The sequence below is a fragment of the Saccostrea echinata genome, unplaced genomic scaffold (assembly GCF_033153115.1).
Source record: "Saccostrea echinata isolate AGI-Se365-2 ecotype Australia unplaced genomic scaffold, CSIRO_AGI_Sech_v1 ptg000056l, whole genome shotgun sequence".
Taxonomy (NCBI): Eukaryota; Metazoa; Mollusca; class Bivalvia; order Ostreida; family Ostreidae; genus Saccostrea; species Saccostrea echinata.
Window position 1 is genome coordinate 492230 of NW_026889805.1, and position 12284 is coordinate 504513.

Sequence of the window (12284 nt, forward strand, 5' to 3'; positions counted from 1 at the left end):
ATATTATGTAAATCTCCTCCCACTAAATACTGTATCAATAGATAAATCCCCAGACTCTAAATGCTTTCTCGGTAGGTTAATCTCCAGACAATAAATACTGTCTCTATATTACGTAAATCACCTCCCTCTAAATACTGTCTCATTATTTAAATCTCCAGACTCTAAATCCTGTCTCGGTAGGTAAATCTTCAGACTCTAAATCCTGTCTCGTAGGTAAATCTCCAGACTCTAAATCCTGTCTCGGTAGGTAAATCTCCACACTCTAAATCCTGTCTCAGTAGGTAAATCTCCAGACTATATACTATATCAGTGGGTAAATCCCAAGACTCTAAATACCTTCTCCATAGGTAAATCTTCTGAATCTAAATAGTGACTAGGTAGGTTGTTAATTCCCAATACTCTTAATTCTCTGTAAGTAGGTAGGAAAATCTTCAGACTCCAAACAATGTCTCAAAAGTAAATCCCCAGACTCGAAGTACTGTCTCCATACAAAGTTGATCTCCAGACTCTAAATACTGTCTCAATATGTAAATCTCCAGAATCTTAATATTGTCTCAGTAGGTAAATCTCCAGATTCTAAATACTGACTCTATTGGTAAATCTCCAGACTCTAAATACTGACTCTATTGGTAAATCTCCAGACTCTATATACTATATTAGTGGGTAAATCCCAATACTCAAAAATACTGTCTCGTTAGATAAAACCCCAGACTCTTAATACTATCTTTCTAGGTAAATCTACTGACTCTTTACACCGTTTTGGTAGGTAGGTCTCTTGACATTAAATTCTGTCTCAGTAGGTAGGAAAATCTCCAGACTCTGAATACTGTCTCCAAAGGGAAATATCCAGACTCTAAATACTGTCTCCATACTAGGTAAATTTTCGTGACTCTGAATACTTTCGCGATATTTAAATCTCCAGATACTGTCTCAGAACCTAAATCTCCAGACTCTAAATACTGTTTGCATAGGTACACCTCAATATTCTACTGTCTCCAAACTCGTTCACTTGATATTTAAATCTCCAGCCTTTAAATACTGTCTCCGTACATAAATCTCCAGACTCTAAATCCTGCCTTGGTATTTCAAACTCCAGAATCTATACTGCCTCTGTGGGTAAATCTCCAGACTCTATCTACTGTCTCCATAGCTAAATCCCTTGGCCCTAAATATTGTAATGATAGGTAGAAAAATCCCCAGACTCTCAATACTATCTTGGTAGGGAAATCCCCAAACCCTAAACACTGTCCTGGTTTTTAATTATCAAGACTCACAATACTATCAGGGTAAGTAATATTACCAGACTCTAAATACAATCTAGGTAGGTAAATCCCCAGAATCTACTGTCTTAGTATATCCCCTGACTCACTACTTCCTCTATAAGTAAATCTCTAGACTCTACTTTCTCAGTAGGTAAATCGAATCTTAAAATACTTTCTTGGTAGGTATGTAAAAACTGAGCTTCTACAAATACTTTCTATGTAGGTAAATCCCCAAACTCTAAATACTCTCTTGGTAGGTACATAAAATCCAGACTCTCAATACTATCTTGGTAGGTAAATCCCCAGATTTCAAATACAGTCTCGGTAGGTAAATCTCCAGACTCCATATCCATAAAAACTCCTGATTCTAAGCTCTAAATACTACCTCTATATTTCAATCTTCTGACTCTAAATGTCATGTAAGGTAGGTTAATCCCAAGGCTCTAAAATACTATCTTGGTTGGTAAGGAAATCTCCAAGACTCCAAGACTCTAAATTCTGTCTCAGTATATAATTCCCCAGGCTCTCAACACTATCTGGGTAGGAAAATCCCAGACTATAAATACTGTGTACTGGTAAGTAAGTAAATACCCAGACTCTAAATACTGTCTCTGTAGGTAAAACTCTTAACTCCAAATACTATTTTGATATGTAAAACTGAAGACTCTAAATCCTGTTTCTTGGTAGTTAAATCTCAATAGACTCTATATACTATCTTGGTGAGTTAATCCCCAGATTCAAGATACTATCTCAGTAGTTAAATCTCCTAAATCTAAATACTATCATGGTAGGTTTGTTTGTTTGTTTGTTTATATGTTGTTTAACGTCCCTCTTGAGAATTTTTCACTCATATGGAGATGCCACCACTTGCCAGTGGAGAGCTGCAAATTTTGTCCTATATTCGGCACTTACGGCCATTGAGCAGTGAAGGATCTTTTTCTTGACAGCACCTATTGCGACACGGGACCTAGGTTTATACGGTCTCATCCGAAGGACCGGTCTCCACGTCCCACAGTGGCATTCAAACTCGCGACGTAAGGATCAACTCCTTACATCGCGACTCTAGAGCTAACGCTCTAACCACTGTGCCACGCGGGCGACCTCATGGTAGGTAGGAAAATCTCTAAATACTGTCTGGATATGTAAATTTCCAGGCTCTTAATCCTGTCTGGGTTGGGAAATCTCCAGACATGTTATGCTACATTGGTGGGTAAATCCCGAGACGCAACATTCTGTTTCACTAAGTAAATTTCCAGACTCTAAATACTGTCTCCATAGCTAAATCTCCTGACTGTAGATACTGTTTTGAAAGATAAGGTAAGTAAGTCACAAGACTCTAAATTCTGTCTCAGTAGGAGGGAAAATCTCCCGACTCCAAACAGTGTCTAATTAGTAATCTCTAGCCTACCTACTGTCTTCGAATGTAAAACTTCACACTCAAAATCCTGTCACAAAATGTATATCTCCAGACTCTAAATACAGCCTCCATACTAAAAACTCTCCTGAATCTAAATACTGTCTCGATATTTAATTCTACAGACTCTATATAATGTCTCCATACTAGGAAACTCTCCTATACCTAAATACTGTCTTGATATTAAATTCTACAGGCTCTAAATACTGTCTTCATACAGGGAAAAAGCCATGAATCTAAATACTGTCTCGAAATTTAATTCTACAGACTCTAAATACTGTCTCCATACTGGGAAACACTTCTGAATCTAAATACTGTCTCGATATTTAATTCTACAGACTCTAAATACTCTGTTTATACTAGGAAACGATCTTGAATCTAAATACTGTCTCGATATTTAATTCTACAGACTCTAAATACTATCTCGATATTTAATTCTACAGACTCTAAATACTGTCTCGATATTTAATTCTACAGACTCTAAATACTATCTCGATATTTAATTCTACAGACTCTAAATACTGCCTCGATATTTCATTCTACAGACACTGAATATTCTCTCCATATTGCGAAACTCTCCTGAATCTAAATACTATCTCGATATTTTATTCTACAGACTCTAAATACTGTCTCCATACAGGAAAACTCTCATAAATCTCAATACTGTCTCGATATTTAATTCTACAGACTCTAAATACTGTCTCCATACTGGGAAACTCTCCAGAATCTAAATACTATCTCGATATTTAATTCTACATACTCTAAATACAGTCTCGATATTTAATTCTACAGTCCCTAAATATTCTCTCCATACTGGGAAGCTCTCCTGAATCTAAATACTGTTTCGATATTTAACTCTACAGATTCTTAATAATGTCTCCATACTAGGAAATTCACCAGAATCTAAATACTGTCTCGATATTTAATTCTACACACTCTAAATACCGTCTTCATACAGGGAAACTGCCCTGAATCTAAATACTGTCTCAATATTTAAATCTACAGACTCTAAATACCGTCTCCATACTGGGAAACGATCCTGAATCTAAAAACTGTCTCGATATTTAATTCTACAGGCTCAAAATACTGTCTCCATACTGGAAAACACTCCTGAATCTAAATACTGTCTCAATATTTAATTCTACAGACCCTAAATACTGTCTACATACTGGGAAACTCTCCAGAATACAAATACTGTCTCGATATTTATTTCTACAGGCTCTAAATACTCTGTTTATATACTAGGAAACGCTCCTGAATCTAAATACTGTCTCGATATTTAACTCTACAAACTCTAAATACTGTATCCATAATGAGAAACTCTCCTGAATCTAAATACTGTCTTGATATTTAATTCTACACGCTCTAAATACTCATCATAAAGGGAAACTGCCCTGAATCTAAATGCTGTCTCGATATTTAATTTTAGAGACTCTTAATACTGTCTCCATACTGGGAAACGCTCCTGAATCTAAATACTGTCTCAATATTTAATTCTACAGCCTCTAAATACTGTCTCCATACTGGGAATCTCTCCAGAATCTAAATACTCTCTCGTTATTTAATTTTACAGACTTTAAATACTGTCTGAATACTGGGAAACGCTCCTGAATCTAAATACTGTCTCGATATATAATTCTACAGCCTCTAAATACTGTCTCCATACTGGAAATCTCTACTGAATCTAAGTACTGTCCCAAAACTTAATTCTACAGACTCTAAATACTGTTTCATTACTAGAAAACTCTCCTGAATCTAAATACTGTCTCGATATTTATTTCTATAGACTCTAAATACTTTTTCCATACTGACAAACTCTCCTGAATCTAAATACTGTCTCGATATTTAATTCTACAGACTCTAAATACTGTCTCCGTACTGGAAAACTCTCGTGAATCTAAATACTGTCTCGATATTTAATTCTACAGGCTCTAAATACTGTCTCCATACTAGGAAACTCACCAGAATCTAAATACTGTCTTGATATTTAATTCTACAAATTCTAAAAACTGTCATCATGAAGGGAAATTGCACTGAATCTAAATACTGTCTCGATATTTAACTCTACAAACTCTAAATACTTGATTCAATACTAGGAAACTCTCCTGAATCTAAATACTGTCTCGATATTGAATTCTAAACACTCTAAATACTTTCTCCATACTGGAAAACTCTCCTGAATCTAAATACTGTCTCAATATTTCATTCTACAGACTCTAAATACTGTCTCCATACTGGGAAACTCTCCTGAATCTAAATACTGTCTCAATATTTAATTCTACAGATGCTAAATACTATCTCCATACTGGGAAACTCTCCAGAATACAAACACTGTCTCGATATTTATTTCTACAGGCTCTAAATACTCTATTTATACTAGGAAACGCTCCTGAATCTAAATACTGTCTCGATATTTAACTCCACAGACTCTAAATACTTTCTCCATACTGGGAAACTCTCCTGAATCTAAATACTGTCTCGATATTTGATTCTACAGGCTCTAAATACTGTTTCAATACTAGGAAACTCTCCTGAATCTAAATACTGTCTCGATATATAATTCTACAGACTCTAAATACTGTCTACAATTTGGGAAACTCTCCCAAATCGAAATACTGTCTCGATATTTAATTCTACACACTCTAAATACTGTCTCCATACTGGAAAACGCTCCTGAATATAAATACTGTCTTCATATTTAATTCTACAGACTCTAAATACTGTATACATACTGGCAAACTCTCCTGAATCTAAATACTGTCTCAATATTTAATTCAACAGACCCTAAATACTGTCTCCATACTGGGAAACTCACCAGAATAGAAATACTGTCTCAATATTTATTTCCACAGGCTCTAAATACTCTTTTTATACTAGGAAACACTCCTGAATCTAAATACTGTCTCCATATTTAACTCTAAAGGATCTAAATACTTTCTCCATACTGGAAAACTCTCCTGAATCTAAATACTGTCTCGATATTTAATTCTACAGGCTCTAAATACTCTCTCCATACTAGGAAACTCTCCTGAATCTAAATACTGTCTCGATATTTAATTCTACAGACTCTAAACACTGTCTCCATACCGGGAATCTCTCCTGAATCTAAATACTGACGCAAAATTTTATTCTACAGGCTCTAAATACTGTCTACAACTTGGGAAAATCTACCAAATATAACTACTGTCTCGATATTTAATTCTACAGACTCTAAATACTGTCTCCATACTGGAAAAATCTCCTGAATCTAAATACCGTCTCAATATTTAATTCTACAGGCTCTAAACACTCTCTCCATACTGGAAAACTCCCCTGAATCTTAATACTATCTCGATATTTAATTCTACAGACTCTAAATACTCTGTTTATACTAGGAAACGATATTGAATCTAAATACTGTCTCGAAATTTAACTCTACAGACTCTAAATACTTTCTCCATACTGGGAAACTCTCCTGAATTTAAATACTGTCTCGATATTTAATTCTAAAGACGCTAAATACTGTCTCCATACTGGGAAACGCTCCTGAATCTAAATACTGTCTCGATATTTAATTGTACAGACTCTAAATACTCTCTCCATACTTTTAAACTCTCATGAATCTAAATACTGTCTCGATATTTAATTCTACAGACTCTAAATACTGTCTCCGTACTGGAAAACTCTCAAGAATACAAATACTGTCTCGATATTTAACTCTAGAGACTCTAAATACTGTCTCCATACTAGGAAACTCACCAACATCTAAATACTGTCTTGATATTTAATTCTACACATTCTAAAAACTGTCATCATGAAGGGAAACTGCCCTGAATCTAAATACTGCCTTGATATATAATTCTACAGGCTCTAAATACTGTCTCCATACTGGAAATCTCTCCTGAATCTAAATACTGTCTCGATATTTGATTCTACAGGCTCTAAATACTGTTTCAATACTAGAAACCCTCCTGAATCTAAATACTGTCTCCATATTTAACTCTAAAGACTCTAAATACTTTCTCCATACTGGAAAACTCTCCTGAATCTAAATACTGTCTCGATATTTAATTCTACAGGCTCTAAATACTCTCTCCATACTAGGAAACTCTCCTGAATCTAAATACTGTCTCGATATTTAATTCTACAGACTCTAAATACTGTCTCCATACCGGGAATCTCTCCTGAATCTAAATACTGACGCAATATTTTATTCTACAGGCTCTAAATACTGTCTACAACTTGGGAAAATCTACCAAATATAACTACTGTCTCGATATTTAATTCTACAGACTCTAAATACTGTCTCCATACTGGAAAAATCTCCTGAATCTAAATACCGTCTCAATATTTAATTCTACAGGCTCTAAACACTCTCTCCATACTGGAAAACTCCCCTGAATCTAAATATTATCTCGATATTTAATTCTACAGACTCTAAATACTCTGTTTATACTAGGAAACGATATTGAATCTAAATACTGTCTCGAAATTTAACTCTACAGACTCTAAATACTTTCTCCATACTGGGAAACTCTCCTGAATCTAAATACTGTCTCGATATTTAATTGTACAGACTCTAAATACTCTCTCCATACTTTTAAACTCTCATGAATCTAAATACTGTCTCGATATTTAATTCTACAGACTCTAAATACTGTCTCCGTACTGGAAAACTCTCCAGAATACAAATACTGTCTCGATATTTAACTCTACAGACTCTAAATACTGTCTCCATACTAGGAAACTCACCAACATCTAAATACTGTCTTGATATTTAATTCTACACATTCTAAAAACTGTCATCATGAAGGGAAACTGCCCTGAATATAAATACTGCCTTGATATATAATTCTACAGGCTCTAAATACTGTCTCCATACTGGAAATCTCTCCTGAATCTAAATACTGTCTCGATATTTGATTCTACAGGCTCTAAATACTGTTTCAATACTAGAAACCCTCCTGAATCTAAATACTGTCTCCATATTTAATTCTATAGACTCTCAATATTGTCTCCATACTGGCAAACTCTCCTGAATCTAAATACTGTCTCGATATTGAATTCTAAACAATCTAAATACTGTCTACAATTTGGGAAACTCTCCCAAATCGAAATACTGTCTCGATATTTAATTCAACAGGCTCTAAATGCTGTCTCCATACTGGAAAACGCTCCTGAATCTAAATACTGTCTTCATATTTAATTCTACAGACTCTAAATACTGTCTACATACTGGCAAACTCTCCTGAATCTAAATACTGTCTCAATATTTAATTCAACAGACCCTAAATACTGTCTCCATACTGGGAAACTCACCAGAATAGAAATACTGTCTCAATATTTATTTCCACAGGCTCTAAATACTCTTTTTATACTAGGAAACACTCCTGAATCTCAATACTGTCTCCATATTTAACTCTAAAGACTCTAAATACTTTCTCCATACTGGAAAACTCTCCTGAATCTAAATACTGTCTCGATATTTAATTCTACGGGCTCTAAATACTCTCTCAATACTAGGAAACTCTCCTGAATTTAAATACCGTCTCGATATTAAATTCTACAGACTCTAAATACTGTCTCCATACCGGGAATCTCTCCTGAATCTAAATACTGACGCAATATTTTATTCTACAGGCTCTAAATACTGTCTACAACTTGGGAAAATCTCCAAAATATAAATACTGTCTCGATATTTAATTCTACAGACTCTAAATACTGTCTCCATACTGGAAAAATCTCCTGAATCTAAATACCGTCTCAATATTTAATTCTACAGGCACTAAATACTCTCTCCATACTGGAAAACTCACCTGAATCTAAATATTATCTCGATATTTCATTCTACATACTCTAAATACTGTCTCGAAATTTAATTCTACAGACCATAAATACTCTCTCAATACTAGGAAACTCTTCTGAATCTAAATACTGCCTCCATATTTAACTATACAGACTCTAAATACTTTCTCCATACTGGTAAACTCTCCTGAATCTAAATACTGTCTCAATATTTAATTCTACATACTATAAATACTTCCTCTATACTGGGAAACTCTCCTGAATCTAAATACTGTCTCGATTTTTTTATTCTACAGACACTAAATACTCTCCATACTGCGAAACTCTCCTGACTCTAAATACTATCTCGACATTTAATTCTACATACTCTAAATACTGTCTTGATATTTCATTCTACAGACTCTAAATACTCTCTCCATACTAGGAAACTCACCAGAATCTAAATACTAAATATTTAATTCTACACATTTTAAAAACTGTCATCATAAAGGGAAACTTCCCTGAATCTAAATACTGTCTCGTTATTTAATTCCACAGGCTCAAAATACTGTCTCCATACTGGAAATCTCTCCTGAATCTAAATACTGTCTCGATATTTAATTGTACAGACTCTAAAGACTGTCTCCATACAAGGAAACTCTCCTGAATCTAAATACTGTCTCGATATTTAATTCTACAGGCTCTAAATATTGTCTCCATACTGGCAAACTCTCCTGAATCTAAATACTTTCTCAATATTTAATTCTACAGACTCTAAATACTTTCTACAATTTGGGAAACTCTCCCAAATCGAAATACTGTCTCGATATTTAATTCTACAGGCTCTAAATCCTGTCTCCATACTGGTAAACTCCCTTGAATCTAAAAACTGTCTTGATATTTAATTGTAGAGACTCTCAATACTCTCTCCATACTGGGAAATTCTCCTGTTTCTAAATACTATCTCAATATTTAATTCAAGAGACCCTAAATACTGTCTCCATACTGGGAAACTCTCCAGAATACAAATACTGTCTCAATATTTATTTCTACAGGCTCTAAATACTCTGTCTATCATAGGAAACGCTCCTGAATCTAAATACTGTCTCCATATTTAACTCTATAGACTCTAAATACTTTCTCCATACTGGTAAACTCTCCTGAATCTAAATACTGTCTCGATATTTAATTCTACAGACTCTAAATACTGTCTCCATACCGGGAATCTCACCTGAACTTAAATACTGTCACAATATTTAATTCTACAGACTCTAAATATAGTCTCCATACTGGTAAACTCCCCTGACTCTAAATACTGTCTCGATATTTAATTCTACAGACTCTAAATACTGTCTACAATTTGGGAAACTCTCCCAAATATAAATACTGTCTCGATATTTAATTCTACAGACTCTAAATACTGTCTCCATACTAGAAAACACTCCTGAATCTAAATACTGTCTCAATATTTAATTCTACAGACTCTAAATACTGTCTCCATACTGGAAAACTCTCATGAATCTACATTCTGTCTTGATATTTAATTCTACAGATCCTAAATACTGTCTCCATACTGGTGATCTCTCCTGAATCTAAATACTGTCGCAATATTTAATTCTACAGACTCTAAATACTGTCTTCATGCAGGGAAACTGCCCTGAATATAAATACTGTCTCGTTATTTAATTTCACGGACTATATATACTGTCTCCATACTGGGACACACTCCTGAATCTAAATACTGTCTCAATATTTAATTCAATAGACCCTAAATACTGTCTCCATACTGGGAAACTCTTCAGAATACAAATACTGTCTCAATATTTATTTCTACAGGCTCTAAATACTCTGTTTATACTAGGAAACGCTACTGAATCTAAATACTGTCTCCATATTTAACTCCACAGCCTCTAAATACATTCTCCATACTGGTGAACTCCCCTGAATCTAAATACTGTCTCGATATTTAATTCTACAGACTCTAAATACTTCCTCTATACTTGGAAACTCTCCTGAATCTAAATACTGTCTCAATTTTCTTATTCTACAGACACTAAATACTCTACATACTGCGAAACTCTCCTGACTCTAAATACTATCTCGATATTTAATTCTACATACTCTGAATACTGTCTCGATATTTAATTCTACAGACTCTAAATACTGTCTACAATTTGGGAAACACTCCCAAATCAAAATACCGTCTCGATATTTAATTCTACAGGCTCTAAATACTGTCTCCATACTGGGAAAGGCTCCTGAATCTAAATACTGTCTTGATATTTAATTGTATAGACTCTAAATACTTCCTCTATACTGGGAAAGTCTCCTGAATCTAAATACTGTCTCGATATTTAAGTCTACATAATCTAAATACTGTCTCCATATTTAATTTTACAGACCCTAAATACTCTCTTCATACTGGGAAACTCTCCTGAATCTAAATACCGTCTCGATATTTAATTCTACACGCGCAAAATACTGTCATCATCAACGGAAACTGCCCTAAATCTAAATACTGTCTCGATATTTAATTCTACAGACTCTAAATACTGTCTCCATACTGGGGAATTCTCCAGAATCTAAATACTGTCTCCATATTTAATTCTACAGACTCTAAATCCTGTCTCCATACTAGGAAACTCTACTGAATCTAACTAATGTCTCAATATTTAATTCTACAGACTCTAAATACTGTCTCCATACTAGGAAACTATCCTGAATCTAAACACTGTCTTGATATTTAATCCTACAGACTCTAAATGCTGTCTCCATACTAGGAAATTCTCCGGAATCAAAGTACTGTCTCCATATTTAATTGTACAGACCCTCAATATTCTCCTCATACTGGGAAACTCTCCTGAATCTAAATACTGTCTCAATATTTAATTTTACAGACTCTAAATACTTTTTACATGCAGGGAAACTATCCTGATTGTAAATATTATCTTGATATTTAATTCTACAGACTCTAAATACTGTCTCCATCCTAGGAATTTCTCCGGAATCTAAATACTGTCTCAATACCTAATTCTAGAGACAATAAAATCCTTTCTCCATACTGGGAAACTCTTCCGACTCTAAATACTGTCTCAATATTTAATTCTACAGGCTCTAAATACCCTGTTCATACTAGGAAACGCTTCATAATCTAAATACTGTCTCGACATTTAATTCTACAAGCTCTAAATACTGTCTCCATACTGGGAAACTCTCTTGAATCTAAATACTATCTCAATATTTAATTCTACAGGCTCTAGATACTGTCTCCATACTAGGAAACTCTCCTGAATCTATATACTGTCTCGATATTTAATTGCACAGACTCTCAATACTCTCTCCATACTTGGAAACTCTCCTGAATCTAAATACTGTCTCGATATTTAATTCCACAGACTCTAAATACTGTCTCCATACTGGAAAACTCTTCTGAATCTAAGTACTCTCTCAATATTTAATTCTACAGACTCTAAATACTGTCTCCATACTGGTATACGCACCTGAATCTAAATACTGTATCGATATTTAATTCTACAGGCTCGAAATACTGTCTCCATACTGGAAACTCTCCTGAATCTAAATACTGTCTCAATATTTAATTCTACAGGCTTTAAATACTGTCTCCATACTGGGAAACTCCAATGAATCTAAATACTGTGTCGATATTTAATTCTACAGGCTCTTAATACTGTCTCCATACTGGGAAACTCTCCTGAATCTATATACTGTCTCGATATTTAATTCTACAGGCTCTCAATACTCTTTCTGTACTGGGAAACTCTGCTGAATCTAAATACAGTCTCGATATTTAATTCTACAGGATCTAAATACTGTTTCCATACTAG